At 46.4% G+C, this 27,062-nt stretch overlaps 16 non-coding genes and 2 pseudogenes across 16 annotated transcripts; all 18 read left to right on the forward strand.

The window, feature by feature from the left end:
* Positions 1-122, forward strand: LOC142266819 (U2 spliceosomal RNA; annotated as a pseudogene; the record flags this gene model as incomplete).
* Positions 123-1,509: 1,387 nt separating this feature from the next.
* On the forward strand, positions 1,510-1,700 carry LOC142266790 (U2 spliceosomal RNA). The gene has a single exon (XR_012732790.1). It is a non-coding gene; the product is annotated as a U2 spliceosomal RNA (small nuclear RNA).
* A 1,387-nt stretch (positions 1,701-3,087) lies between these two features.
* LOC142266837 (U2 spliceosomal RNA) lies at positions 3,088-3,278 on the forward strand. The gene has a single exon (XR_012732823.1). It is a non-coding gene; the product is annotated as a U2 spliceosomal RNA (small nuclear RNA).
* A 1,387-nt stretch (positions 3,279-4,665) lies between these two features.
* On the forward strand, positions 4,666-4,856 carry LOC142266850 (U2 spliceosomal RNA). The gene has a single exon (XR_012732834.1). It is a non-coding gene; the product is annotated as a U2 spliceosomal RNA (small nuclear RNA).
* Positions 4,857-6,243: 1,387 nt separating this feature from the next.
* Positions 6,244-6,434, forward strand: LOC142266862 (U2 spliceosomal RNA). The gene has a single exon (XR_012732845.1). It is a non-coding gene; the product is annotated as a U2 spliceosomal RNA (small nuclear RNA).
* A 1,387-nt stretch (positions 6,435-7,821) lies between these two features.
* On the forward strand, positions 7,822-8,012 carry LOC142266874 (U2 spliceosomal RNA). Its single transcript, XR_012732856.1, has one exon. It is a non-coding gene; the product is annotated as a U2 spliceosomal RNA (small nuclear RNA).
* Positions 8,013-9,400: 1,388 nt separating this feature from the next.
* On the forward strand, positions 9,401-9,591 carry LOC142266797 (U2 spliceosomal RNA). Its single transcript, XR_012732796.1, has one exon. It is a non-coding gene; the product is annotated as a U2 spliceosomal RNA (small nuclear RNA).
* A 1,387-nt stretch (positions 9,592-10,978) lies between these two features.
* LOC142266809 (U2 spliceosomal RNA) lies at positions 10,979-11,169 on the forward strand. The gene has a single exon (XR_012732806.1). It is a non-coding gene; the product is annotated as a U2 spliceosomal RNA (small nuclear RNA).
* A 1,387-nt stretch (positions 11,170-12,556) lies between these two features.
* On the forward strand, positions 12,557-12,747 carry LOC142266821 (U2 spliceosomal RNA). The gene has a single exon (XR_012732815.1). It is a non-coding gene; the product is annotated as a U2 spliceosomal RNA (small nuclear RNA).
* Positions 12,748-14,173: 1,426 nt separating this feature from the next.
* LOC142266824 (U2 spliceosomal RNA) lies at positions 14,174-14,300 on the forward strand (annotated as a pseudogene).
* A 688-nt stretch (positions 14,301-14,988) lies between these two features.
* LOC142266808 (U2 spliceosomal RNA) lies at positions 14,989-15,181 on the forward strand. The gene has a single exon (XR_012732805.1). It is a non-coding gene; the product is annotated as a U2 spliceosomal RNA (small nuclear RNA).
* Positions 15,182-16,568: 1,387 nt separating this feature from the next.
* On the forward strand, positions 16,569-16,759 carry LOC142266830 (U2 spliceosomal RNA). Its single transcript, XR_012732816.1, has one exon. It is a non-coding gene; the product is annotated as a U2 spliceosomal RNA (small nuclear RNA).
* Positions 16,760-18,146: 1,387 nt separating this feature from the next.
* Positions 18,147-18,337, forward strand: LOC142266831 (U2 spliceosomal RNA). Its single transcript, XR_012732817.1, has one exon. It is a non-coding gene; the product is annotated as a U2 spliceosomal RNA (small nuclear RNA).
* A 1,387-nt stretch (positions 18,338-19,724) lies between these two features.
* LOC142266832 (U2 spliceosomal RNA) lies at positions 19,725-19,915 on the forward strand. Its single transcript, XR_012732818.1, has one exon. It is a non-coding gene; the product is annotated as a U2 spliceosomal RNA (small nuclear RNA).
* A 1,387-nt stretch (positions 19,916-21,302) lies between these two features.
* LOC142266833 (U2 spliceosomal RNA) lies at positions 21,303-21,493 on the forward strand. Its single transcript, XR_012732819.1, has one exon. It is a non-coding gene; the product is annotated as a U2 spliceosomal RNA (small nuclear RNA).
* Positions 21,494-22,880: 1,387 nt separating this feature from the next.
* LOC142266834 (U2 spliceosomal RNA) lies at positions 22,881-23,071 on the forward strand. The gene has a single exon (XR_012732820.1). It is a non-coding gene; the product is annotated as a U2 spliceosomal RNA (small nuclear RNA).
* A 1,387-nt stretch (positions 23,072-24,458) lies between these two features.
* On the forward strand, positions 24,459-24,649 carry LOC142266835 (U2 spliceosomal RNA). Its single transcript, XR_012732821.1, has one exon. It is a non-coding gene; the product is annotated as a U2 spliceosomal RNA (small nuclear RNA).
* Positions 24,650-26,044: 1,395 nt separating this feature from the next.
* On the forward strand, positions 26,045-26,235 carry LOC142266836 (U2 spliceosomal RNA). The gene has a single exon (XR_012732822.1). It is a non-coding gene; the product is annotated as a U2 spliceosomal RNA (small nuclear RNA).
* The last annotated feature ends 827 nt before the right edge of the window (positions 26,236-27,062 follow it).

Consider the following 27,062-nt stretch of genomic DNA (forward strand, 5'->3'; position numbering starts at 1 on the left):
CCCCTATCTGGGGACCATATATTAAATGGATTTTTAGAACAGGGAGATGGAAAAAGAGCTTGCTCTGTCCACTCCACGCATTGACCTGGTATTGCAGTACCTCCAGGAACGGTGCACCCCTTCTTAACCCAGTTTCCAAAAGCAGAACTCAATTCACCTGATTCATATTAGCCCGATTTAATGAATTGGAAGAAAGCATACGTCTTCATATGCACCTCAATTTGGCCCATTCACTTTTCACACTTCCTCCTTTTGTTTTTTATCTTTCACACTTTTGACTTTCTTTATTCATCCAAATAGCAAACTCATCACCACTCAACCTGACCAACTCGGCTATGTCCCCGTGCTGCAGTTCTCTGTCTTATCTAGATCATTTGCAATTGAATGGAATAGATCCCTTTTGGACAAAGTGGATTCACCTGCTGCTGCAGTGACCACAGGTGTGATAACATCTAGAATTGGCATCTGGTGCGATCTCTCCGCTTCCACTCCAAAGAAAGTTACCTGTTTATTCCTATCATGCATTGGTTTTTGGGGTTTTCTTTGAGTAATGATGATCTCTTTAGTAGTCTGTTGGCGCCCTCTCCTGGAGGAATAGTTTGCTTGCTCTTGGACATTCTAAAAGAGAGGTCATGATAGACATTGAGCTTCTGAGCTCAATTGGGGACAGTCATGGGTGATGAATGTTTGCAACCTACTGCGAAGCCTCATACCGCAATATAAGGAACGTCAAATACTAAGAAAGGGCGGCCTATGAAAGAATTACTACTTTCAATAAGTACACTTAAACGGCTAATTGGGAATAGAAAAACTGTAAAAAGCCCTCTGAGAAAGCCCCCCTCTAACCTTTGATAGTAAGCTTTTCTGTAGTCTGCCTGTTGATGTATTTTCCGTTTGAACTGTGCACAACATGAAGAGACGGAACACTGGCGGCTTGTCACAATGCCCCCCGATGACATCACAATAGCGCTGCTGCCTAGAAAACAAGCTGCGCAGAAGAAGTTGTTCTTTGGGTGGGAGGGTGGGCTAGTGGAAGGAGGGGGCAATCTCTTTTTTTCCCGGGTGGTAGGGGGATGACAGGAGAAGGGAAGCGGGTGGTGAGAAAGGTACAGAGGGCAGGGTTTGGGGGCTGGGAAGGAAAGGGAAAAGATTAGGGTTTGGGGATGATGAAAGGGCTTTCTACGGGTAAGGATGGCAAAGGGTGGCAGTGACGGAAAGTCAGGCAACCTGTCCTGTCCGTCTTTTTGTATCGTGAATTGGAAAGACTGCAAGGGGGAGGGGAGTTGCTTGCGCCCTAAAGGAGGAGTTATTCAGATTCATTGCAGTGGGCGGCGGCTGCAAAACGCACCATTCTTCTTGTTTTGGCTCTGCAAAGCAGCCTTTTCAAGGGTTGGCTTGGGTGACAAAATGTCTTGTGTAGGCGTGGGTTTGTCTCCCTCTCGCTCTCTCTCCCTAAGATGTGTCCGGCATAGGCCAGGGTGCCACTCGAGGCCCAAACCAATTCTGGTTATCGCTTCTCGGCCTTTTGGCTAAGATCAAGTGTAGTATCTGTTCTTATCAGTTTAATATCTGATACGTCCCCTATCTGGGGACCATATATTAAATGGATTTTTAGAACAGGGAGATGGAAAAAGAGCTTGCTCTGTCCACTCCACGCATTGACCTGGTATTGCAGTACCTCCAGGAACGGTGCACCCCTTCTTAACCCAGTTTCCAAAAGCAGAACTCAATTCACCTGATTCATATTAGCCCGATTTAATGAATTGGAAGAAAGCATACGTCTTCATATGCACCTCAATTTGGCCCATTCACTTTTCACACTTCCTCCTTTTGTTTTTTATCTTTCACACTTTTGACTTTCTTTATTCATCCAAATAGCAAACTCATCACCACTCAACCTGACCAACTCGGCTATGTCCCCGTGCTGCAGTTCTCTGTCTTATCTAGATCATTTGCAATTGAATGGAATAGATCCCTTTTGGACAAAGTGGATTCACCTGCTGCTGCAGTGACCACAGGTGTGATAACATCTAGAATTGGCATCTGGTGCGATCTCTCCGCTTCCACTCCAAAGAAAGTTACCTGTTTATTCCTATCATGCATTGGTTTTTGGGGTTTTCTTTGAGTAATGATGATCTCTTTAGTAGTCTGTTGGCGCCCTCTCCTGGAGGAATAGTTTGCTTGCTCTTGGACATTCTAAAAGAGAGGTCATGATAGACATTGAGCTTCTGAGCTCAATTGGGGACAGTCATGGGTGATGAATGTTTGCAACCTACTGCGAAGCCTCATACCGCAATATAAGGAACGTCAAATACTAAGAAAGGGCGGCCTATGAAAGAATTACTACTTTCAATAAGTACACTTAAACGGCTAATTGGGAATAGAAAAACTGTAAAAAGCCCTCTGAGAAAGCCCCCCTCTAACCTTTGATAGTAAGCTTTTCTGTAGTCTGCCTGTTGATGTATTTTCCGTTTGAACTGTGCACAACATGAAGAGACGGAACACTGGCGGCTTGTCACAATGCCCCCCGATGACATCACAATAGCGCTGCTGCCTAGAAAACAAGCTGCGCAGAAGAAGTTGTTCTTTGGGTGGGAGGGTGGGCTAGTGGAAGGAGGGGGCAATCTCTTTTTTTCCCGGGTGGTAGGGGGATGACAGGAGAAGGGAAGCGGGTGGTGAGAAAGGTACAGAGGGCAGGGTTTGGGGGCTGGGAAGGAAAGGGAAAAGATTAGGGTTTGGGGATGATGAAAGGGCTTTCTACGGGTAAGGATGGCAAAGGGTGGCAGTGACGGAAAGTCAGGCAACCTGTCCTGTCCGTCTTTTTGTATCGTGAATTGGAAAGACTGCAAGGGGGAGGGGAGTTGCTTGCGCCCTAAAGGAGGAGTTATTCAGATTCATTGCAGTGGGCGGCGGCTGCAAAACGCACCATTCTTCTTGTTTTGGCTCTGCAAAGCAGCCTTTTCAAGGGTTGGCTTGGGTGACAAAATGTCTTGTGTAGGCGTGGGTTTGTCTCCCTCTCGCTCTCTCTCCCTAAGATGTGTCCGGCATAGGCCAGGGTGCCACTCGAGGCCCAAACCAATTCTGGTTATCGCTTCTCGGCCTTTTGGCTAAGATCAAGTGTAGTATCTGTTCTTATCAGTTTAATATCTGATACGTCCCCTATCTGGGGACCATATATTAAATGGATTTTTAGAACAGGGAGATGGAAAAAGAGCTTGCTCTGTCCACTCCACGCATTGACCTGGTATTGCAGTACCTCCAGGAACGGTGCACCCCTTCTTAACCCAGTTTCCAAAAGCAGAACTCAATTCACCTGATTCATATTAGCCCGATTTAATGAATTGGAAGAAAGCATACGTCTTCATATGCACCTCAATTTGGCCCATTCACTTTTCACACTTCCTCCTTTTGTTTTTTATCTTTCACACTTTTGACTTTCTTTATTCATCCAAATAGCAAACTCATCACCACTCAACCTGACCAACTCGGCTATGTCCCCGTGCTGCAGTTCTCTGTCTTATCTAGATCATTTGCAATTGAATGGAATAGATCCCTTTTGGACAAAGTGGATTCACCTGCTGCTGCAGTGACCACAGGTGTGATAACATCTAGAATTGGCATCTGGTGCGATCTCTCCGCTTCCACTCCAAAGAAAGTTACCTGTTTATTCCTATCATGCATTGGTTTTTGGGGTTTTCTTTGAGTAATGATGATCTCTTTAGTAGTCTGTTGGCGCCCTCTCCTGGAGGAATAGTTTGCTTGCTCTTGGACATTCTAAAAGAGAGGTCATGATAGACATTGAGCTTCTGAGCTCAATTGGGGACAGTCATGGGTGATGAATGTTTGCAACCTACTGCGAAGCCTCATACCGCAATATAAGGAACGTCAAATACTAAGAAAGGGCGGCCTATGAAAGAATTACTACTTTCAATAAGTACACTTAAACGGCTAATTGGGAATAGAAAAACTGTAAAAAGCCCTCTGAGAAAGCCCCCCTCTAACCTTTGATAGTAAGCTTTTCTGTAGTCTGCCTGTTGATGTATTTTCCGTTTGAACTGTGCACAACATGAAGAGACGGAACACTGGCGGCTTGTCACAATGCCCCCCGATGACATCACAATAGCGCTGCTGCCTAGAAAACAAGCTGCGCAGAAGAAGTTGTTCTTTGGGTGGGAGGGTGGGCTAGTGGAAGGAGGGGGCAATCTCTTTTTTTCCCGGGTGGTAGGGGGATGACAGGAGAAGGGAAGCGGGTGGTGAGAAAGGTACAGAGGGCAGGGTTTGGGGGCTGGGAAGGAAAGGGAAAAGATTAGGGTTTGGGGATGATGAAAGGGCTTTCTACGGGTAAGGATGGCAAAGGGTGGCAGTGACGGAAAGTCAGGCAACCTGTCCTGTCCGTCTTTTTGTATCGTGAATTGGAAAGACTGCAAGGGGGAGGGGAGTTGCTTGCGCCCTAAAGGAGGAGTTATTCAGATTCATTGCAGTGGGCGGCGGCTGCAAAACGCACCATTCTTCTTGTTTTGGCTCTGCAAAGCAGCCTTTTCAAGGGTTGGCTTGGGTGACAAAATGTCTTGTGTAGGCGTGGGTTTGTCTCCCTCTCGCTCTCTCTCCCTAAGATGTGTCCGGCATAGGCCAGGGTGCCACTCGAGGCCCAAACCAATTCTGGTTATCGCTTCTCGGCCTTTTGGCTAAGATCAAGTGTAGTATCTGTTCTTATCAGTTTAATATCTGATACGTCCCCTATCTGGGGACCATATATTAAATGGATTTTTAGAACAGGGAGATGGAAAAAGAGCTTGCTCTGTCCACTCCACGCATTGACCTGGTATTGCAGTACCTCCAGGAACGGTGCACCCCTTCTTAACCCAGTTTCCAAAAGCAGAACTCAATTCACCTGATTCATATTAGCCCGATTTAATGAATTGGAAGAAAGCATACGTCTTCATATGCACCTCAATTTGGCCCATTCACTTTTCACACTTCCTCCTTTTGTTTTTTATCTTTCACACTTTTGACTTTCTTTATTCATCCAAATAGCAAACTCATCACCACTCAACCTGACCAACTCGGCTATGTCCCCGTGCTGCAGTTCTCTGTCTTATCTAGATCATTTGCAATTGAATGGAATAGATCCCTTTTGGACAAAGTGGATTCACCTGCTGCTGCAGTGACCACAGGTGTGATAACATCTAGAATTGGCATCTGGTGCGATCTCTCCGCTTCCACTCCAAAGAAAGTTACCTGTTTATTCCTATCATGCATTGGTTTTTGGGGTTTTCTTTGAGTAATGATGATCTCTTTAGTAGTCTGTTGGCGCCCTCTCCTGGAGGAATAGTTTGCTTGCTCTTGGACATTCTAAAAGAGAGGTCATGATAGACATTGAGCTTCTGAGCTCAATTGGGGACAGTCATGGGTGATGAATGTTTGCAACCTACTGCGAAGCCTCATACCGCAATATAAGGAACGTCAAATACTAAGAAAGGGCGGCCTATGAAAGAATTACTACTTTCAATAAGTACACTTAAACGGCTAATTGGGAATAGAAAAACTGTAAAAAGCCCTCTGAGAAAGCCCCCCTCTAACCTTTGATAGTAAGCTTTTCTGTAGTCTGCCTGTTGATGTATTTTCCGTTTGAACTGTGCACAACATGAAGAGACGGAACACTGGCGGCTTGTCACAATGCCCCCCGATGACATCACAATAGCGCTGCTGCCTAGAAAACAAGCTGCGCAGAAGAAGTTGTTCTTTGGGTGGGAGGGTGGGCTAGTGGAAGGAGGGGGCAATCTCTTTTTTTCCCGGGTGGTAGGGGGATGACAGGAGAAGGGAAGCGGGTGGTGAGAAAGGTACAGAGGGCAGGGTTTGGGGGCTGGGAAGGAAAGGGAAAAGATTAGGGTTTGGGGATGATGAAAGGGCTTTCTACGGGTAAGGATGGCAAAGGGTGGCAGTGACGGAAAGTCAGGCAACCTGTCCTGTCCGTCTTTTTGTATCGTGAATTGGAAAGACTGCAAGGGGGAGGGGAGTTGCTTGCGCCCTAAAGGAGGAGTTATTCAGATTCATTGCAGTGGGCGGCGGCTGCAAAACGCACCATTCTTCTTGTTTTGGCTCTGCAAAGCAGCCTTTTCAAGGGTTGGCTTGGGTGACAAAATGTCTTGTGTAGGCGTGGGTTTGTCTCCCTCTCGCTCTCTCTCCCTAAGATGTGTCCGGCATAGGCCAGGGTGCCACTCGAGGCCCAAACCAATTCTGGTTATCGCTTCTCGGCCTTTTGGCTAAGATCAAGTGTAGTATCTGTTCTTATCAGTTTAATATCTGATACGTCCCCTATCTGGGGACCATATATTAAATGGATTTTTAGAACAGGGAGATGGAAAAAGAGCTTGCTCTGTCCACTCCACGCATTGACCTGGTATTGCAGTACCTCCAGGAACGGTGCACCCCTTCTTAACCCAGTTTCCAAAAGCAGAACTCAATTCACCTGATTCATATTAGCCCGATTTAATGAATTGGAAGAAAGCATACGTCTTCATATGCACCTCAATTTGGCCCATTCACTTTTCACACTTCCTCCTTTTGTTTTTTATCTTTCACACTTTTGACTTTCTTTATTCATCCAAATAGCAAACTCATCACCACTCAACCTGACCAACTCGGCTATGTCCCCGTGCTGCAGTTCTCTGTCTTATCTAGATCATTTGCAATTGAATGGAATAGATCCCTTTTGGACAAAGTGGATTCACCTGCTGCTGCAGTGACCACAGGTGTGATAACATCTAGAATTGGCATCTGGTGCGATCTCTCCGCTTCCACTCCAAAGAAAGTTACCTGTTTATTCCTATCATGCATTGGTTTTTGGGGTTTTCTTTGAGTAATGATGATCTCTTTAGTAGTCTGTTGGCGCCCTCTCCTGGAGGAATAGTTTGCTTGCTCTTGGACATTCTAAAAGAGAGGTCATGATAGACATTGAGCTTCTGAGCTCAATTGGGGACAGTCATGGGTGATGAATGTTTGCAACCTACTGCGAAGCCTCATACCGCAATATAAGGAACGTCAAATACTAAGAAAGGGCGGCCTATGAAAGAATTACTACTTTCAATAAGTACACTTAAACGGCTAATTGGGAATAGAAAAACTGTAAAAAGCCCTCTGAGAAAGCCCCCCTCTAACCTTTGATAGTAAGCTTTTCTGTAGTCTGCCTGTTGATGTATTTTCCGTTTGAACTGTGCACAACATGAAGAGACGGAACACTGGCGGCTTGTCACAATGCCCCCCGATGACATCACAATAGCGCTGCTGCCTAGAAAACAAGCTGCGCAGAAGAAGTTGTTCTTTGGGTGGGAGGGTGGGCTAGTGGAAGGAGGGGGCAATCTCTTTTTTTCCCGGGTGGTAGGGGGATGACAGGAGAAGGGAAGCGGGTGGTGAGAAAGGTACAGAGGGCAGGGTTTGGGGGCTGGGAAGGAAAGGGAAAAGATTAGGGTTTGGGGATGATGAAAGGGCTTTCTACGGGTAAGGATGGCAAAGGGTGGCAGTGACGGAAAGTCAGGCAACCTGTCCTGTCCGTCTTTTTGTATCGTGAATTGGAAAGACTGCAAGGGGGAGGGGAGTTGCTTGCGCCCTAAAGGAGGAGTTATTCAGATTCATTGCAGTGGGCGGCGGCTGCAAAACGCACCATTCTTCTTGTTTTGGCTCTGCAAAGCAGCCTTTTCAAGGGTTGGCTTGGGTGACAAAATGTCTTGTGTAGGCGTGGGTTTGTCTCCCTCTCGCTCTCTCTCCCTAAGATGTGTCCGGCATAGGCCAGGGTGCCACTCGAGGCCCAAACCAATTCTGGTTATCGCTTCTCGGCCTTTTGGCTAAGATCAAGTGTAGTATCTGTTCTTATCAGTTTAATATCTGATACGTCCCCTATCTGGGGACCATATATTAAATGGATTTTTAGAACAGGGAGATGGAAAAAGAGCTTGCTCTGTCCACTCCACGCATTGACCTGGTATTGCAGTACCTCCAGGAACGGTGCACCCCTTCTTAACCCAGTTTCCAAAAGCAGAACTCAATTCACCTGATTCATATTAGCCCGATTTAATGAATTGGAAGAAAGCATACGTCTTCATATGCACCTCAATTTGGCCCATTCACTTTTCACACTTCCTCCTTTTGTTTTTTATCTTTCACACTTTTGACTTTCTTTATTCATCCAAATAGCAAACTCATCACCACTCAACCTGACCAACTCGGCTATGTCCCCGTGCTGCAGTTCTCTGTCTTATCTAGATCATTTGCAATTGAATGGAATAGATCCCTTTTGGACAAAGTGGATTCACCTGCTGCTGCAGTGACCACAGGTGTGATAACATCTAGAATTGGCATCTGGTGCGATCTCTCCGCTTCCACTCCAAAGAAAGTTACCTGTTTATTCCTATCATGCATTGGTTTTTGGGGTTTTCTTTGAGTAATGATGATCTCTTTAGTAGTCTGTTGGCGCCCTCTCCTGGAGGAATAGTTTGCTTGCTCTTGGACATTCTAAAAGAGAGGTCATGATAGACATTGAGCTTCTGAGCTCAATTGGGGACAGTCATGGGTGATGAATGTTTGCAACCTACTGCGAAGCCTCATACCGCAATATAAGGAACGTCAAATACTAAGAAAGGGCGGCCTATGAAAGAATTACTACTTTCAATAAGTACACTTAAACGGCTAATTGGGAATAGAAAAACTGTAAAAAGCCCTCTGAGAAAGCCCCCCTCTAACCTTTGATAGTAAGCTTTTCTGTAGTCTGCCTGTTGATGTATTTTCCGTTTGAACTGTGCACAACATGAAGAGACGGAACACTGGCGGCTTGTCACAATGCCCCCCGATGACATCACAATAGCGCTGCTGCCTAGAAAACAAGCTGCGCAGAAGAAGTTGTTCTTTGGGTGGGAGGGTGGGCTAGTGGAAGGAGGGGGCAATCTCTTTTTTTCCCGGGTGGTAGGGGGATGACAGGAGAAGGGAAGCGGGTGGTGAGAAAGGTACAGAGGGCAGGGTTTGGGGGCTGGGAAGGAAAGGGAAAAGATTAGGGTTTGGGGATGATGAAAGGGCTTTCTACGGGTAAGGATGGCAAAGGGTGGCGAGTGACGGAAAGTCAGGCAACCTGTCCTGTCCGTCTTTTTGTATCGTGAATTGGAAAGACTGCAAGGGGGAGGGGAGTTGCTTGCGCCCTAAAGGAGGAGTTATTCAGATTCATTGCAGTGGGCGGCGGCTGCAAAACGCACCATTCTTCTTGTTTTGGCTCTGCAAAGCAGCCTTTTCAAGGGTTGGCTTGGGTGACAAAATGTCTTGTGTAGGCGTGGGTTTGTCTCCCTCTCGCTCTCTCTCCCTAAGATGTGTCCGGCATAGGCCAGGGTGCCACTCGAGGCCCAAACCAATTCTGGTTATCGCTTCTCGGCCTTTTGGCTAAGATCAAGTGTAGTATCTGTTCTTATCAGTTTAATATCTGATACGTCCCCTATCTGGGGACCATATATTAAATGGATTTTTAGAACAGGGAGATGGAAAAAGAGCTTGCTCTGTCCACTCCACGCATTGACCTGGTATTGCAGTACCTCCAGGAACGGTGCACCCCTTCTTAACCCAGTTTCCAAAAGCAGAACTCAATTCACCTGATTCATATTAGCCCGATTTAATGAATTGGAAGAAAGCATACGTCTTCATATGCACCTCAATTTGGCCCATTCACTTTTCACACTTCCTCCTTTTGTTTTTTATCTTTCACACTTTTGACTTTCTTTATTCATCCAAATAGCAAACTCATCACCACTCAACCTGACCAACTCGGCTATGTCCCCGTGCTGCAGTTCTCTGTCTTATCTAGATCATTTGCAATTGAATGGAATAGATCCCTTTTGGACAAAGTGGATTCACCTGCTGCTGCAGTGACCACAGGTGTGATAACATCTAGAATTGGCATCTGGTGCGATCTCTCCGCTTCCACTCCAAAGAAAGTTACCTGTTTATTCCTATCATGCATTGGTTTTTGGGGTTTTCTTTGAGTAATGATGATCTCTTTAGTAGTCTGTTGGCGCCCTCTCCTGGAGGAATAGTTTGCTTGCTCTTGGACATTCTAAAAGAGAGGTCATGATAGACATTGAGCTTCTGAGCTCAATTGGGGACAGTCATGGGTGATGAATGTTTGCAACCTACTGCGAAGCCTCATACCGCAATATAAGGAACGTCAAATACTAAGAAAGGGCGGCCTATGAAAGAATTACTACTTTCAATAAGTACACTTAAACGGCTAATTGGGAATAGAAAAACTGTAAAAAGCCCTCTGAGAAAGCCCCCCTCTAACCTTTGATAGTAAGCTTTTCTGTAGTCTGCCTGTTGATGTATTTTCCGTTTGAACTGTGCACAACATGAAGAGACGGAACACTGGCGGCTTGTCACAATGCCCCCCGATGACATCACAATAGCGCTGCTGCCTAGAAAACAAGCTGCGCAGAAGAAGTTGTTCTTTGGGTGGGAGGGTGGGCTAGTGGAAGGAGGGGGCAATCTCTTTTTTTCCCGGGTGGTAGGGGGATGACAGGAGAAGGGAAGCGGGTGGTGAGAAAGGTACAGAGGGCAGGGTTTGGGGGCTGGGAAGGAAAGGGAAAAGATTAGGGTTTGGGGATGATGAAAGGGCTTTCTACGGGTAAGGATGGCAAAGGGTGGCAGTGACGGAAAGTCAGGCAACCTGTCCTGTCCGTCTTTTTGTATCGTGAATTGGAAAGACTGCAAGGGGGAGGGGAGTTGCTTGCGCCCTAAAGGAGGAGTTATTCAGATTCATTGCAGTGGGCGGCGGCTGCAAAACGCACCATTCTTCTTGTTTTGGCTCTGCAAAGCAGCCTTTTCAAGGGTTGGCTTGGGTGACAAAATGTCTTGTGTAGGCGTGGGTTTGTCTCCCTCTCGCTCTCTCTCCCTAAGATGTGTCCGGCATAGGCCAGGGTGCCACTCGAGGCCCAAACCAATTCTGGTTATCGCTTCTCGGCCTTTTGGCTAAGATCAAGTGTAGTATCTGTTCTTATCAGTTTAATATCTGATACGTCCCCTATCTGGGGACCATATATTAAATGGATTTTTAGAACAGGGAGATGGAAAAAGAGCTTGCTCTGTCCACTCCACGCATTGACCTGGTATTGCAGTACCTCCAGGAACGGTGCACCCCTTCTTAACCCAGTTTCCAAAAGCAGAACTCAATTCACCTGATTCATATTAGCCCGATTTAATGAATTGGAAGAAAGCATACGTCTTCATATGCACCTCAATTTGGCCCATTCACTTTTCACACTTCCTCCTTTTGTTTTTTATCTTTCACACTTTTGACTTTCTTTATTCATCCAAATAGCAAACTCATCACCACTCAACCTGACCAACTCGGCTATGTCCCCGTGCTGCAGTTCTCTGTCTTATCTAGATCATTTGCAATTGAATGGAATAGATCCCTTTTGGACAAAGTGGATTCACCTGCTGCTGCAGTGACCACAGGTGTGATAACATCTAGAATTGGCATCTGGTGCGATCTCTCCGCTTCCACTCCAAAGAAAGTTACCTGTTTATTCCTATCATGCATTGGTTTTTGGGGTTTTCTTTGAGTAATGATGATCTCTTTAGTAGTCTGTTGGCGCCCTCTCCTGGAGGAATAGTTTGCTTGCTCTTGGACATTCTAAAAGAGAGGTCATGATAGACATTGAGCTTCTGAGCTCAATTGGGGACAGTCATGGGTGATGAATGTTTGCAACCTACTGCGAAGCCTCATACCGCAATATAAGGAACGTCAAATACTAAGAAAGGGCGGCCTATGAAAGAATTACTACTTTCAATAAGTACACTTAAACGGCTAATTGGGAATAGAAAAACTGTAAAAAGCCCTCTGAGAAAGCCCCCCTCTAACCTTTGATAGTAAGCTTTTCTGTAGTCTGCCTGTTGATGTATTTTCCGTTTGAACTGTGCACAACATGAAGAGACGGAACACTGGCGGCTTGTCACAATGCCCCCCGATGACATCACAATAGCGCTGCTGCCTAGAAAACAAGCTGCGCAGAAGAAGTTGTTCTTTGGGTGGGAGGGTGGGCTAGTGGAAGGAGGGGGCAATCTCTTTTTTTCCCGGGTGGTAGGGGGATGACAGGAGAAGGGAAGCGGGTGGTGAGAAAGGTACAGAGGGCAGGGTTTGGGGGCTGGGAAGGAAAGGGAAAAGATTAGGGTTTGGGGATGATGAAAGGGCTTTCTACGGGTAAGGATGGCAAAGGGTGGCAGTGACGGAAAGTCAGGCAACCTGTCCTGTCCGTCTTTTTGTATCGTGAATTGGAAAGACTGCAAGGGGGAGGGGAGTTGCTTGCGCCCTAAAGGAGGAGTTATTCAGATTCATTGCAGTGGGCGGCGGCTGCAAAACGCACCATTCTTCTTGTTTTGGCTCTGCAAAGCAGCCTTTTCAAGGGTTGGCTTGGGTGACAAAATGTCTTGTGTAGGCGTGGGTTTGTCTCCCTCTCGCTCTCTCTCCCTAAGATGTGTCCGGCATAGGCCAGGGTGCCACTCGAGGCCCAAACCAATTCTGGTTATCGCTTCTCGGCCTTTTGGCTAAGATCAAGTGTAGTATCTGTTCTTATCAGTTTAATATCTGATACGTCCCCTATCTGGGGACCATATATTAAATGGATTTTTAGAACAGGGAGATGGAAAAAGAGCTTGCTCTGTCCACTCCACGCATTGACCTGGTATTGCAGTACCTCCAGGAACGGTGCACCCCTTCTTAACCCAGTTTCCAAAAGCAGAACTCAATTCACCTGATTCATATTAGCCCGATTTAATGAATTGGAAGAAAGCATACGTCTTCATATGCACCTCAATTTGGCCCATTCACTTTTCACACTTCCTCCTTTTGTTTTTTATCTTTCACACTTTTGACTTTCTTTATTCATCCAAATAGCAAACTCATCACCACTCAACCTGACCAACTCGGCTATGTCCCCGTGCTGCAGTTCTCTGTCTTATCTAGATCATTTGCAATTGAATGGAATAGATCCCTTTTGGACAAAGTGGATTCACCTGCTGCTGCAGTGACCACAGGTGTGATAACATCTAGAATTGGCATCTGGTGCAATCTCTCCGCTTCCACTCCAAAGAAAGTTACCTGTTTATTCCTATCATGCATTGGTTTTTGGGGTTTTCTTTGAGTAATGATGATCTCTTTAGTAGTCTGTTGGCGCCCTCTCCTGGAGGAATAGTTTGCTTGCTCTTGGACATTCTAAAAGAGAGGTCATGATAGACATTGAGCTTCTGAGCTCAATTGGGGACAGTCATGGGTGATGAATGTTTGCAACCTACTGCGAAGCCTCATACCGCAATATAAGGAACGTCAAATACTAAGAAAGGGCGGCCTATGAAAGAATTACTACTTTCAATAAGTACACTTAAACGGCTAATTGGGAATAGAAAAACTGTAAAAAGCCCTCTGAGAAAGCCCCCCTCTAACCTTTGATAGTAAGCTTTTCTGTAGTCTGCCTGTTGATGTATTTTCCGTTTGAACTGTGCACAACATGAAGAGACGGAACACTGGCGGCTTGTCACAATGCCCCCCGATGACATCACAATAGCGCTGCTGCCTAGAAAACAAGCTGCGCAGAAGAAGTTGTTCTTTGGGTGGGAGGGTGGGCTAGTGGAAGGAGGGGGCAATCTCTTTTTTTCCCGGGTGGTAGGGGGATGACAGGAGAAGGGAAGCGGGTGGTGAGAAAGGTACAGAGGGCAGGGTTTGGGGGCTGGGAAGGAAAGGGAAAAGATTAGGGTTTGGGGATGATGAAAGGGCTTTCTACGGGTAAGGATGGCAAAGGGTGGCAGTGACGGAAAGTCAGGCAACCTGTCCTGTCCGTCTTTTTGTATCGTGAATTGGAAAGACTGCAAGGGGGAGGGGAGTTGCTTGCGCCCTAAAGGAGGAGTTATTCAGATTCATTGCAGTGGGCGGCGGCTGCAAAACGCACCATTCTTCTTGTTTTGGCTCTGCAAAGCAGCCTTTTCAAGGGTTGGCTTGGGTGACAAAATGTCTTGTGTAGGCGTGGGTTTGTCTCCCTCTCGCTCTCTCTCCCTAAGATGTGTCCGGCATAGGCCAGGGTGCCACTCGAGGCCCAAACCAATTCTGGTTATCGCTTCTCGGCCTTTTGGCTAAGATCAAGTGTAGTATATCGCTTCTCGGCCTTTTGGCTAAGATCAAGTGTAGTATCTGTGAGGCTCGGCAGATGCAATGCACACTGGAAGGTTGCGCTTGCTAGTACTCTTGATGTATAGTATATTCATCTAGAGGAAAACATGGCCCTACCAGGATCGAGGCTATTAGACTGAGTAAGTGTGGGGGCTATGGTGCAATGTGCCCCAGGACTGACGACCCTGGAGTGAGTCTGAGCTTGCTGGCTTGGGACCCCGGCGAGCCTTGGGCTCTGTAGCACACCGTACCTTGCCCTTTCATACTTTCTGAGCATATTGCTCTATCCCGGCCTTCTGGCTAGGAAGGGAAATTTTTATAATCATGGTCGGAGGTCCGTTCAGCTTTGGGCTGAGAAACCAACACCCGGTTGGAGGTCCGGGTCAGCTTCGGCTGAGAAACCAACACCCGGTTGGAGGTCTGGGTCAGCTTCGGCTGAGAAACCAACACCCGGTTGGAGGTCCGGGTCAGCTTCGGCTGAGAAACCAACACCCGGTTGGAGGTCCGGTTAGCCTTGGGCTGAGAAACCAACACCGGTTGACGGTCCGGGCAGTTTCGGCTGCGAAACCAACAACTAGTAGCTCTCTACTCCACTTGGGTAAGATGCCTGGGTGGACGCTGGGAGCAACGACAAGGCTCAACCAGGCTTCGGCTTGGGGGAGCACCGAAGATCCCTGACCCTTGCTGTGGCCTTCTGGCTCGGAGGGACGGGGTTGATTTTTGGGGACCCTCTCCTCACGGAGGGGTCCACACGAATCCTAGCCTTTGCACTGTTTTTGGTGTGACTTCGGTCATGCATTTTTTGCGGTGCTTTGGAAAGCTTCATTAAATCAAAAATCTGTTCTTATCAGTTTAATATCTGATACGTCCCCTATCTGGGGACCATATATTAAATGGATTTTTAGAACAGGGAGATGGAAAAAGAGCTTGCTCTGTCCACTCCACGCATTGACCTGGTATTGCAGTACCTCCAGGAACGGTGCACCCCTTCTTAACCCAGTTTCCAAAAGCAGAACTCAATTCACCTGATTCATATTAGCCCGATTTAATGAATTGGAAGAAAGCATACGTCTTCATATGCACCTCAATTTGGCCCATTCACTTTTCACACTTCCTCCTTTTGTTTTTTATCTTTCACACTTTTGACTTTCTTTATTCATCCAAATAGCAAACTCATCACCACTCAACCTGACCAACTCGGCTATGTCCCCGTGCTGCAGTTCTCTGTCTTATCTAGATCATTTGCAATTGAATGGAATAGATCCCTTTTGGACAAAGTGGATTCACCTGCTGCTGCAGTGACCACAGGTGTGATAACATCTAGAATTGGCATCTGGTGCGATCTCTCCGCTTCCACTCCAAAGAAAGTTACCTGTTTATTCCTATCATGCATTGGTTTTTGGGGTTTTCTTTGAGTAATGATGATCTCTTTAGTAGTCTGTTGGCGCCCTCTCCTGGAGGAATAGTTTGCTTGCTCTTGGACATTCTAAAAGAGAGGTCATGATAGACATTGAGCTTCTGAGCTCAATTGGGGACAGTCATGGGTGATGAATGTTTGCAACCTACTGCGAAGCCTCATACCGCAATATAAGGAACGTCAAATACTAAGAAAGGGCGGCCTATGAAAGAATTACTACTTTCAATAAGTACACTTAAACGGCTAATTGGGAATAGAAAAACTGTAAAAAGCCCTCTGAGAAAGCCCCCCTCTAACCTTTGATAGTAAGCTTTTCTGTAGTCTGCCTGTTGATGTATTTTCCGTTTGAACTGTGCACAACATGAAGAGACGGAACACTGGCGGCTTGTCACAATGCCCCCCGATGACATCACAATAGCGCTGCTGCCTAGAAAACAAGCTGCGCAGAAGAAGTTGTTCTTTGGGTGGGAGGGTGGGCTAGTGGAAGGAGGGGGCAATCTCTTTTTTTCCCGGGTGGTAGGGGGATGACAGGAGAAGGGAAGCGGGTGGTGAGAAAGGTACAGAGGGCAGGGTTTGGGGGCTGGGAAGGAAAGGGAAAAGATTAGGGTTTGGGGATGATGAAAGGGCTTTCTACGGGTAAGGATGGCAAAGGGTGGCAGTGACGGAAAGTCAGGCAACCTGTCCTGTCCGTCTTTTTGTATCGTGAATTGGAAAGACTGCAAGGGGGAGGGGAGTTGCTTGCGCCCTAAAGGAGGAGTTATTCAGATTCATTGCAGTGGGCGGCGGCTGCAAAACGCACCATTCTTCTTGTTTTGGCTCTGCAAAGCAGCCTTTTCAAGGGTTGGCTTGGGTGACAAAATGTCTTGTGTAGGCGTGGGTTTGTCTCCCTCTCGCTCTCTCTCCCTAAGATGTGTCCGGCATAGGCCAGGGTGCCACTCGAGGCCCAAACCAATTCTGGTTATCGCTTCTCGGCCTTTTGGCTAAGATCAAGTGTAGTATCTGTTCTTATCAGTTTAATATCTGATACGTCCCCTATCTGGGGACCATATATTAAATGGATTTTTAGAACAGGGAGATGGAAAAAGAGCTTGCTCTGTCCACTCCACGCATTGACCTGGTATTGCAGTACCTCCAGGAACGGTGCACCCCTTCTTAACCCAGTTTCCAAAAGCAGAACTCAATTCACCTGATTCATATTAGCCCGATTTAATGAATTGGAAGAAAGCATACGTCTTCATATGCACCTCAATTTGGCCCATTCACTTTTCACACTTCCTCCTTTTGTTTTTTATCTTTCACACTTTTGACTTTCTTTATTCATCCAAATAGCAAACTCATCACCACTCAACCTGACCAACTCGGCTATGTCCCCGTGCTGCAGTTCTCTGTCTTATCTAGATCATTTGCAATTGAATGGAATAGATCCCTTTTGGACAAAGTGGATTCACCTGCTGCTGCAGTGACCACAGGTGTGATAACATCTAGAATTGGCATCTGGTGCGATCTCTCCGCTTCCACTCCAAAGAAAGTTACCTGTTTATTCCTATCATGCATTGGTTTTTGGGGTTTTCTTTGAGTAATGATGATCTCTTTAGTAGTCTGTTGGCGCCCTCTCCTGGAGGAATAGTTTGCTTGCTCTTGGACATTCTAAAAGAGAGGTCATGATAGACATTGAGCTTCTGAGCTCAATTGGGGACAGTCATGGGTGATGAATGTTTGCAACCTACTGCGAAGCCTCATACCGCAATATAAGGAACGTCAAATACTAAGAAAGGGCGGCCTATGAAAGAATTACTACTTTCAATAAGTACACTTAAACGGCTAATTGGGAATAGAAAAACTGTAAAAAGCCCTCTGAGAAAGCCCCCCTCTAACCTTTGATAGTAAGCTTTTCTGTAGTCTGCCTGTTGATGTATTTTCCGTTTGAACTGTGCACAACATGAAGAGACGGAACACTGGCGGCTTGTCACAATGCCCCCCGATGACATCACAATAGCGCTGCTGCCTAGAAAACAAGCTGCGCAGAAGAAGTTGTTCTTTGGGTGGGAGGGTGGGCTAGTGGAAGGAGGGGGCAATCTCTTTTTTTCCCGGGTGGTAGGGGGATGACAGGAGAAGGGAAGCGGGTGGTGAGAAAGGTACAGAGGGCAGGGTTTGGGGGCTGGGAAGGAAAGGGAAAAGATTAGGGTTTGGGGATGATGAAAGGGCTTTCTACGGGTAAGGATGGCAAAGGGTGGCAGTGACGGAAAGTCAGGCAACCTGTCCTGTCCGTCTTTTTGTATCGTGAATTGGAAAGACTGCAAGGGGGAGGGGAGTTGCTTGCGCCCTAAAGGAGGAGTTATTCAGATTCATTGCAGTGGGCGGCGGCTGCAAAACGCACCATTCTTCTTGTTTTGGCTCTGCAAAGCAGCCTTTTCAAGGGTTGGCTTGGGTGACAAAATGTCTTGTGTAGGCGTGGGTTTGTCTCCCTCTCGCTCTCTCTCCCTAAGATGTGTCCGGCATAGGCCAGGGTGCCACTCGAGGCCCAAACCAATTCTGGTTATCGCTTCTCGGCCTTTTGGCTAAGATCAAGTGTAGTATCTGTTCTTATCAGTTTAATATCTGATACGTCCCCTATCTGGGGACCATATATTAAATGGATTTTTAGAACAGGGAGATGGAAAAAGAGCTTGCTCTGTCCACTCCACGCATTGACCTGGTATTGCAGTACCTCCAGGAACGGTGCACCCCTTCTTAACCCAGTTTCCAAAAGCAGAACTCAATTCACCTGATTCATATTAGCCCGATTTAATGAATTGGAAGAAAGCATACGTCTTCATATGCACCTCAATTTGGCCCATTCACTTTTCACACTTCCTCCTTTTGTTTTTTATCTTTCACACTTTTGACTTTCTTTATTCATCCAAATAGCAAACTCATCACCACTCAACCTGACCAACTCGGCTATGTCCCCGTGCTGCAGTTCTCTGTCTTATCTAGATCATTTGCAATTGAATGGAATAGATCCCTTTTGGACAAAGTGGATTCACCTGCTGCTGCAGTGACCACAGGTGTGATAACATCTAGAATTGGCATCTGGTGCGATCTCTCCGCTTCCACTCCAAAGAAAGTTACCTGTTTATTCCTATCATGCATTGGTTTTTGGGGTTTTCTTTGAGTAATGATGATCTCTTTAGTAGTCTGTTGGCGCCCTCTCCTGGAGGAATAGTTTGCTTGCTCTTGGACATTCTAAAAGAGAGGTCATGATAGACATTGAGCTTCTGAGCTCAATTGGGGACAGTCATGGGTGATGAATGTTTGCAACCTACTGCGAAGCCTCATACCGCAATATAAGGAACGTCAAATACTAAGAAAGGGCGGCCTATGAAAGAATTACTACTTTCAATAAGTACACTTAAACGGCTAATTGGGAATAGAAAAACTGTAAAAAGCCCTCTGAGAAAGCCCCCCTCTAACCTTTGATAGTAAGCTTTTCTGTAGTCTGCCTGTTGATGTATTTTCCGTTTGAACTGTGCACAACATGAAGAGACGGAACACTGGCGGCTTGTCACAATGCCCCCCGATGACATCACAATAGCGCTGCTGCCTAGAAAACAAGCTGCGCAGAAGAAGTTGTTCTTTGGGTGGGAGGGTGGGCTAGTGGAAGGAGGGGGCAATCTCTTTTTTTCCCGGGTGGTAGGGGGATGACAGGAGAAGGGAAGCGGGTGGTGAGAAAGGTACAGAGGGCAGGGTTTGGGGGCTGGGAAGGAAAGGGAAAAGATTAGGGTTTGGGGATGATGAAAGGGCTTTCTACGGGTAAGGATGGCAAAGGGTGGCAGTGACGGAAAGTCAGGCAACCTGTCCTGTCCGTCTTTTTGTATCGTGAATTGGAAAGACTGCAAGGGGGAGGGGAGTTGCTTGCGCCCTAAAGGAGGAGTTATTCAGATTCATTGCAGTGGGCGGCGGCTGCAAAACGCACCATTCTTCTTGTTTTGGCTCTGCAAAGCAGCCTTTTCAAGGGTTGGCTTGGGTGACAAAATGTCTTGTGTAGGCGTGGGTTTGTCTCCCTCTCGCTCTCTCTCCCTAAGATGTGTCCGGCATAGGCCAGGGTGCCACTCGAGGCCCAAACCAATTCTGGTTATCGCTTCTCGGCCTTTTGGCTAAGATCAAGTGTAGTATCTGTTCTTATCAGTTTAATATCTGATACGTCCCCTATCTGGGGACCATATATTAAATGGATTTTTAGAACAGGGAGATGGAAAAAGAGCTTGCTCTGTCCACTCCACGCATTGACCTGGTATTGCAGTACCTCCAGGAACGGTGCACCCCTTCTTAACCCAGTTTCCAAAAGCAGAACTCAATTCACCTGATTCATATTAGCCCGATTTAATGAATTGGAAGAAAGCATACGTCTTCATATGCACCTCAATTTGGCCCATTCACTTTTCACACTTCCTCCTTTTGTTTTTTATCTTTCACACTTTTGACTTTCTTTATTCATCCAAATAGCAAACTCATCACCACTCAACCTGACCAACTCGGCTATGTCCCCGTGCTGCAGTTCTCTGTCTTATCTAGATCATTTGCAATTGAATGGAATAGATCCCTTTTGGACAAAGTGGATTCACCTGCTGCTGCAGTGACCACAGGTGTGATAACATCTAGAATTGGCATCTGGTGCGATCTCTCCGCTTCCACTCCAAAGAAAGTTACCTGTTTATTCCTATCATGCATTGGTTTTTGGGGTTTTCTTTGAGTAATGATGATCTCTTTAGTAGTCTGTTGGCGCCCTCTCCTGGAGGAATAGTTTGCTTGCTCTTGGACATTCTAAAAGAGAGGTCATGATAGACATTGAGCTTCTGAGCTCAATTGGGGACAGTCATGGGTGATGAATGTTTGCAACCTACTGCGAAGCCTCATACCGCAATATAAGGAACGTCAAATACTAAGAAAGGGCGGCCTATGAAAGAATTACTACTTTCAATAAGTACACTTAAACGGCTAATTGGGAATAGAAAAACTGTAAAAAGCCCTCTGAGAAAGCCCCCCTCTAACCTTTGATAGTAAGCTTTTCTGTAGTCTGCCTGTTGATGTATTTTCCGTTTGAACTGTGCACAACATGAAGAGACGGAACACTGGCGGCTTGTCACAATGCCCCCCGATGACATCACAATAGCGCTGCTGCCTAGAAAACAAGCTGCGCAGAAGAAGTTGTTCTTTGGGTGGGAGGGTGGGCTAGTGGAAGGAGGGGGCAATCTCTTTTTTTCCCGGGTGGTAGGGGGATGACAGGAGAAGGGAAGCGGGTGGTGAGAAAGGTACAGAGGGCAGGGTTTGGGGGCTGGGAAGGAAAGGGAAAAGATTAGGGTTTGGGGATGATGAAAGGGCTTTCTACGGGTAAGGATGGCAAAGGGTGGCAGTGACGGAAAGTCAGGCAACCTGTCCTGTCCGTCTTTTTGTATCGTGAATTGGAAAGACTGCAAGGGGGAGGGGAGTTGCTTGCGCCCTAAAGGAGGAGTTATTCAGATTCATTGCAGTGGGCGGCGGCTGCAAAACGCACCATTCTTCTTGTTTTGGCTCTGCAAAGCAGCCTTTTCAAGGGTTGGCTTGGGTGACAAAATGTCTTGTGTAGGCGTGGGTTTGTCTCCCTCTCGCTCTCTCTCCCTAAGATGTGTCCGGCATAGGCCAGGGTGCCACTCGAGGCCCAAACCAATTCTGGTTATCGCTTCTCGGCCTTTTGGCTAAGATCAAGTGTAGTATCTGTTCTTATCAGTTTAATATCTGATACGTCCCCTATCTGGGGACCATATATTAAATGGATTTTTAGAACAGGGAGATGGAAAAAGAGCTTGCTCTGTCCACTCCACGCATTGACCTGGTATTGCAGTACCTCCAGGAACGGTGCACCCCTTCTTAACCCAGTTTCCAAAAGCAGAACTCAATTCACCTGATTCATATTAGCCCGATTTAATGAATTGGAAGAAAGCATACGTCTTCATATGCACCTCAATTTGGCCCATTCACTTTTCACACTTCCTCCTTTTGTTTTTTATCTTTCACACTTTTGACTTTCTTTATTCATCCAAATAGCAAACTCATCACCACTCAACCTGACCAACTCGGCTATGTCCCCGTGCTGCAGTTCTCTGTCTTATCTAGATCATTTGCAATTGAATGGAATAGATCCCTTTTGGACAAAGTGGATTCACCTGCTGCTGCAGTGACCACAGGTGTGATAACATCTAGAATTGGCATCTGGTGCGATCTCTCCGCTTCCACTCCAAAGAAAGTTACCTGTTTATTCCTATCATGCATTGGTTTTTGGGGTTTTCTTTGAGTAATGATGATCTCTTTAGTAGTCTGTTGGCGCCCTCTCCTGGAGGAATAGTTTGCTTGCTCTTGGACATTCTAAAAGAGAGGTCATGATAGACATTGAGCTTCTGAGCTCAATTGGGGACAGTCATGGGTGATGAATGTTTGCAACCTACTGCGAAGCCTCATACCGCAATATAAGGAACGTCAAATACTAAGAAAGGGCGGCCTATGAAAGAATTACTACTTTCAATAAGTACACTTAAACGGCTAATTGGGAATAGAAAAACTGTAAAAAGCCCTCTGAGAAAGCCCCCCTCTAACCTTTGATAGTAAGCTTTTCTGTAGTCTGCCTGTTGATGTATTTTCCGTTTGAACTGTGCACAACATGAAGAGACGGAACACTGGCGGCTTGTCACAATGCCCCCCGATGACATCACAATAGCGCTGCTGCCTAGAAAACAAGCTGCGCAGAAGAAGTTGTTCTTTGGGTGGGAGGGTGGGCTAGTGGAAGGAGGGGGCAATCTCTTTTTTTCCCGGGTGGTAGGGGGATGACAGGAGAAGGGAAGCGGGTGGTGAGAAAGGTACAGAGGGCAGGGTTTGGGGGCTGGGAAGGAAAGGGAAAAGATTAGGGTTTGGGGATGATGAAAGGGCTTTCTACGGGTAAGGATGGCAAAGGGTGGCAGTGACGGAAAGTCAGGCAACCTGTCCTGTCCGTCTTTTTGTATCGTGAATTGGAAAGACTGCAAGGGGGAGGGGAGTTGCTTGCGCCCTAAAGGAGGAGTTATTCAGATTCATTGCAGTGGGCGGCGGCTGCAAAACGCACCATTCTTCTTGTTTTGGCTCTGCAAAGCAGCCTTTTCAAGGGTTGGCTTGGGTGACAAAATGTCTTGTGTAGGCGTGGGTTTGTCTCCCTCTCGCTCTCTCTCCCTAAGATGTGTCCGGCATAGGCCAGGGTGCCACTCGAGGCCCAAACCAATTCTGGTTATCGCTTCTCGGCCTTTTGGCTAAGATCAAGTGTAGTATCTGTTCTTATCAGTTTAATATCTGATACGTCCCCTATCTGGGGACCATATATTAAATGGATTTTTAGAACAGGGAGATGGAAAAAGAGCTTGCTCTGTCCACTCCACGCATTGACCTGGTATTGCAGTACCTCCAGGAACGGTGCACCCCTTCTTAACCCAGTTTCCAAAAGCAGAACTCAATTCACCTGATTCATATTAGCCCGATTTAATGAATTGGAAGAAAGCATACGTCTTCATATGCACCTCAATTTGGCCCATTCACTTTTCACACTTCCTCCTTTTGTTTTTTATCTTTCACACTTTTGACTTTCTTTATTCATCCAAATAGCAAACTCATCACCACTCAACCTGACCAACTCGGCTATGTCCCCGTGCTGCAGTTCTCTGTCTTATCTAGATCATTTGCAATTGAATGGAATAGATCCCTTTTGGACAAAGTGGATTCACCTGCTGCTGCAGTGACCACAGGTGTGATAACATCTAGAATTGGCATCTGGTGCGATCTCTCCGCTTCCACTCCAAAGAAAGTTACCTGTTTATTCCTATCATGCATTGGTTTTTGGGGTTTTCTTTGAGTAATGATGATCTCTTTAGTAGTCTGTTGGCGCCCTCTCCTGGAGGAATAGTTTGCTTGCTCTTGGACATTCTAAAAGAGAGGTCATGATAGACATTGAGCTTCTGAGCTCAATTGGGGACAGTCATGGGTGATGAATGTTTGCAACCTACTGCGAAGCCTCATACCGCAATATAAGGAACGTCAAATACTAAGAAAGGGCGGCCTATGAAAGAATTACTACTTTCAATAAGTACACTTAAACGGCTAATTGGGAATAGAAAAACTGTAAAAAGCCCTCTGAGAAAGCCCCCCTCTAACCTTTGATAGTAAGCTTTTCTGTAGTCTGCCTGTTGATGTATTTTCCGTTTGAACTGTGCACAACATGAAGAGACGGAACACTGGCGGCTTGTCACAATGCCCCCCGATGACATCACAATAGCGCTGCTGCCTAGAAAACAAGCTGCGCAGAAGAAGTTGTTCTTTGGGTGGGAGGGTGGGCTAGTGGAAGGAGGGGGCAATCTCTTTTTTTCCCGGGTGGTAGGGGGATGACAGGAGAAGGGAAGCGGGTGGTGAGAAAGGTACAGAGGGCAGGGTTTGGGGGCTGGGAAGGAAAGGGAAAAGATTAGGGTTTGGGGATGATGAAAGGGCTTTCTACGGGTAAGGATGGCAAAGGGTGGCAGTGACGGAAAGTCAGGCAACCTGTCCTGTCCGTCTTTTTGTATCGTGAATTGGAAAGACTGCAAGGGGGAGGGGAGTTGCTTGCGCCCTAAAGGAGGAGTTATTCAGATTCATTGCAGTGGGCGGCGGCTGCAAAACGCACCATTCTTCTTGTTTTGGCTCTGCAAAGCAGCCTTTTCAAGGGTTGGCTTGGGTGACAAAATGTCTTGTGTAGGCGTGGGTTTGTCTCCCTCTCGCTCTCTCTCCCTAAGATGTGTCCGGCATAGGCCAGGGTGCCACTCGAGGCCCAAACCAATTCTGGTTATCGCTTCTCGGCCTTTTGGCTAAGATCAAGTGTAGTATCTGTTCTTATCAGTTTAATATCTGATACGTCCCCTATCTGGGGACCATATATTAAATGGATTTTTAGAACAGGGAGATGGAAAAAGAGCTTGCTCTGTCCACTCCACGCATTGACCTGGTATTGCAGTACCTCCAGGAACGGTGCACCCCTTCTTAACCCAGTTTCCAAAAGCAGAACTCAATTCACCTGATTCATATTAGCCCGATTTAATGAATTGGAAGAAAGCATACGTCTTCATATGCACCTCAATTTGGCCCATTCACTTTTCACACTTCCTCCTTTTGTTTTTTATCTTTCACACTTTTGACTTTCTTTATTCATCCAAATAGCAAACTCATCACCACTCAACCTGACCAACTCGGCTATGTCCCCGTGCTGCAGTTCTCTGTCTTATCTAGATCATTTGCAATTGAATGGAATAGATCCCTTTTGGACAAAGTGGATTCACCTGCTGCTGCAGTGACCACAGGTGTGATAACATCTAGAATTGGCATCTGGTGCGATCTCTCCGCTTCCACTCCAAAGAAAGTTACCTGTTTATTCCTATCATGCATTGGTTTTTGGGGTTTTCTTTGAGTAATGATGATCTCTTTAGTAGTCTGTTGGCGCCCTCTCCTGGAGGAATAGTTTGCTTGCTCTTGGACATTCTAAAAGAGAGGTCATGATAGACATTGAGCTTCTGAGCTCAATTGGGGACAGTCATGGGTGATGAATGTTTGCAACCTACTGCGAAGCCTCATACCGCAATATAAGGAACGTCAAATACTAAGAAAGGGCGGCCTATGAAAGAATTACTACTTTCAATAAGTACACTTAAACGGCTAATTGGGAATAGAAAAACTGTAAAAAGCCCTCTGAGAAAGCCCCCCTCTAACCTTTGATAGTAAGCTTTTCTGTAGTCTGCCTGTTGATGTATTTTCCGTTTGAACTGTGCACAACATGAAGAGACGGAACACTGGCGGCTTGTCACAATGCCCCCCGATGACATCACAATAGCGCTGCTGCCTAGAAAACAAGCTGCGCAGAAGAAGTTGTTCTTTGGGTGGGAGGGTGGGCTAGTGGAAGGAGGGGGCAATCTCTTTTTTTCCCGGGTGGTAGGGGGATGACAGGAGAAGGGAAGCGGGTGGTGAGAAAGGTACAGAGGGCAGGGTTTGGGGGCTGGGAAGGAAAGGGAAAAGATTAGGGTTTGGGGATGATGATAAGGGCTTTCTACGGGTAACGGGTAAGGATGGCAAAGGGTGGCAGTGACGGAAAGTCAGGCAACCTGTCCTGTCCGTCTTTTTGTATCGTGAATTGGAAAGACTGCAAGGGGGAGGGGAGTTGCTTGCGCCCTAAAGGAGGAGTTATTCAGATTCATTGCAGTGGGCGGCGGCTGCAAAACGCACCATTCTTCTTGTTTTGGCTCTGCAAAGCAGCCTTTTCAAGGGTTGGCTTGGGTGACAAAATGTCTTGTGTAGGCGTGGGTTTGTCTCCCTCTCGCTCTCTCTCCCTAAGATGTGTCCGGCATAGGCCAGGGTGCCACTCGAGGCCCAAACCAATTCTGGTTATCGCTTCTCGGCCTTTTGGCTAAGATCAAGTGTAGTATCTGTTCTTATCAGTTTAATATCTGATACGTCCCCTATCTGGGGACCATATATTAAATGGATTTTTAGAACAGGGAGATGGAAAAAGAGCTTGCTCTGTCCACTCCACGCATTGACCTGGTATTGCAGTACCTCCAGGAACGGTGCACCCCTTCTTAACCCAGTTTCCAAAAGCAGAACTCAATTCACCTGATTCATATTAGCCCGATTTAATGAATTGGAAGAAAGCATACGTCTTCATATGCACCTCAATTTGGCCCATTCACTTTTCACACTTCCTCCTTTTGTTTTTTATCTTTCACACTTTTGACTTTCTTTATTCATCCAAATAGCAAACTCATCACCACTCAACCTGACCAACTCGGCTATGTCCCCGTGCTGCAGTTCTCTGTCTTATCTAGATCATTTGCAATTGAATGGAATAGATCCCTTTTGGACAAAGTGGATTCACCTGCTGCTGCAGTGACCACAGGTGTGATAACATCTAGAATTGGCATCTGGTGCGATCTCTCCGCTTCCACTCCAAAGAAAGTTACCTGTTTATTCCTATCATGCATTGGTTTTTGGGGTTTTCTTTGAGTAATGATGATCTCTTTAGTAGTCTGTTGGCGCCCTCTCCTGGAGGAATAGTTTGCTTGCTCTTGGACATTCTAAAAGAGAGGTCATGATAGACATTGAGCTTCTGAGCTCAATTGGGGACAGTCATGGGTGATGAATGTTTGCAACCTACTGCGAAGCCTCATACCGCAATATAAGGAACGTCAAATACTAAGAAAGGGCGGCCTATGAAAGAATTACTACTTTCAATAAGTACACTTAAACGGCTAATTGGGAATAGAAAAACTGTAAAAAGCCCTCTGAGAAAGCCCCCCTCTAACCTTTGATAGTAAGCTTTTCTGTAGTCTGCCTGTTGATGTATTTTCCGTTTGAACTGTGCACAACATGAAGAGACGGAACACTGGCGGCTTGTCACAATGCCCC

The sequence above is a fragment of the Anomaloglossus baeobatrachus genome, unplaced genomic scaffold (assembly GCF_048569485.1).
Source record: "Anomaloglossus baeobatrachus isolate aAnoBae1 unplaced genomic scaffold, aAnoBae1.hap1 Scaffold_2916, whole genome shotgun sequence".
In the NCBI taxonomy this organism is placed as follows: Eukaryota; Metazoa; Chordata; class Amphibia; order Anura; family Aromobatidae; genus Anomaloglossus; species Anomaloglossus baeobatrachus.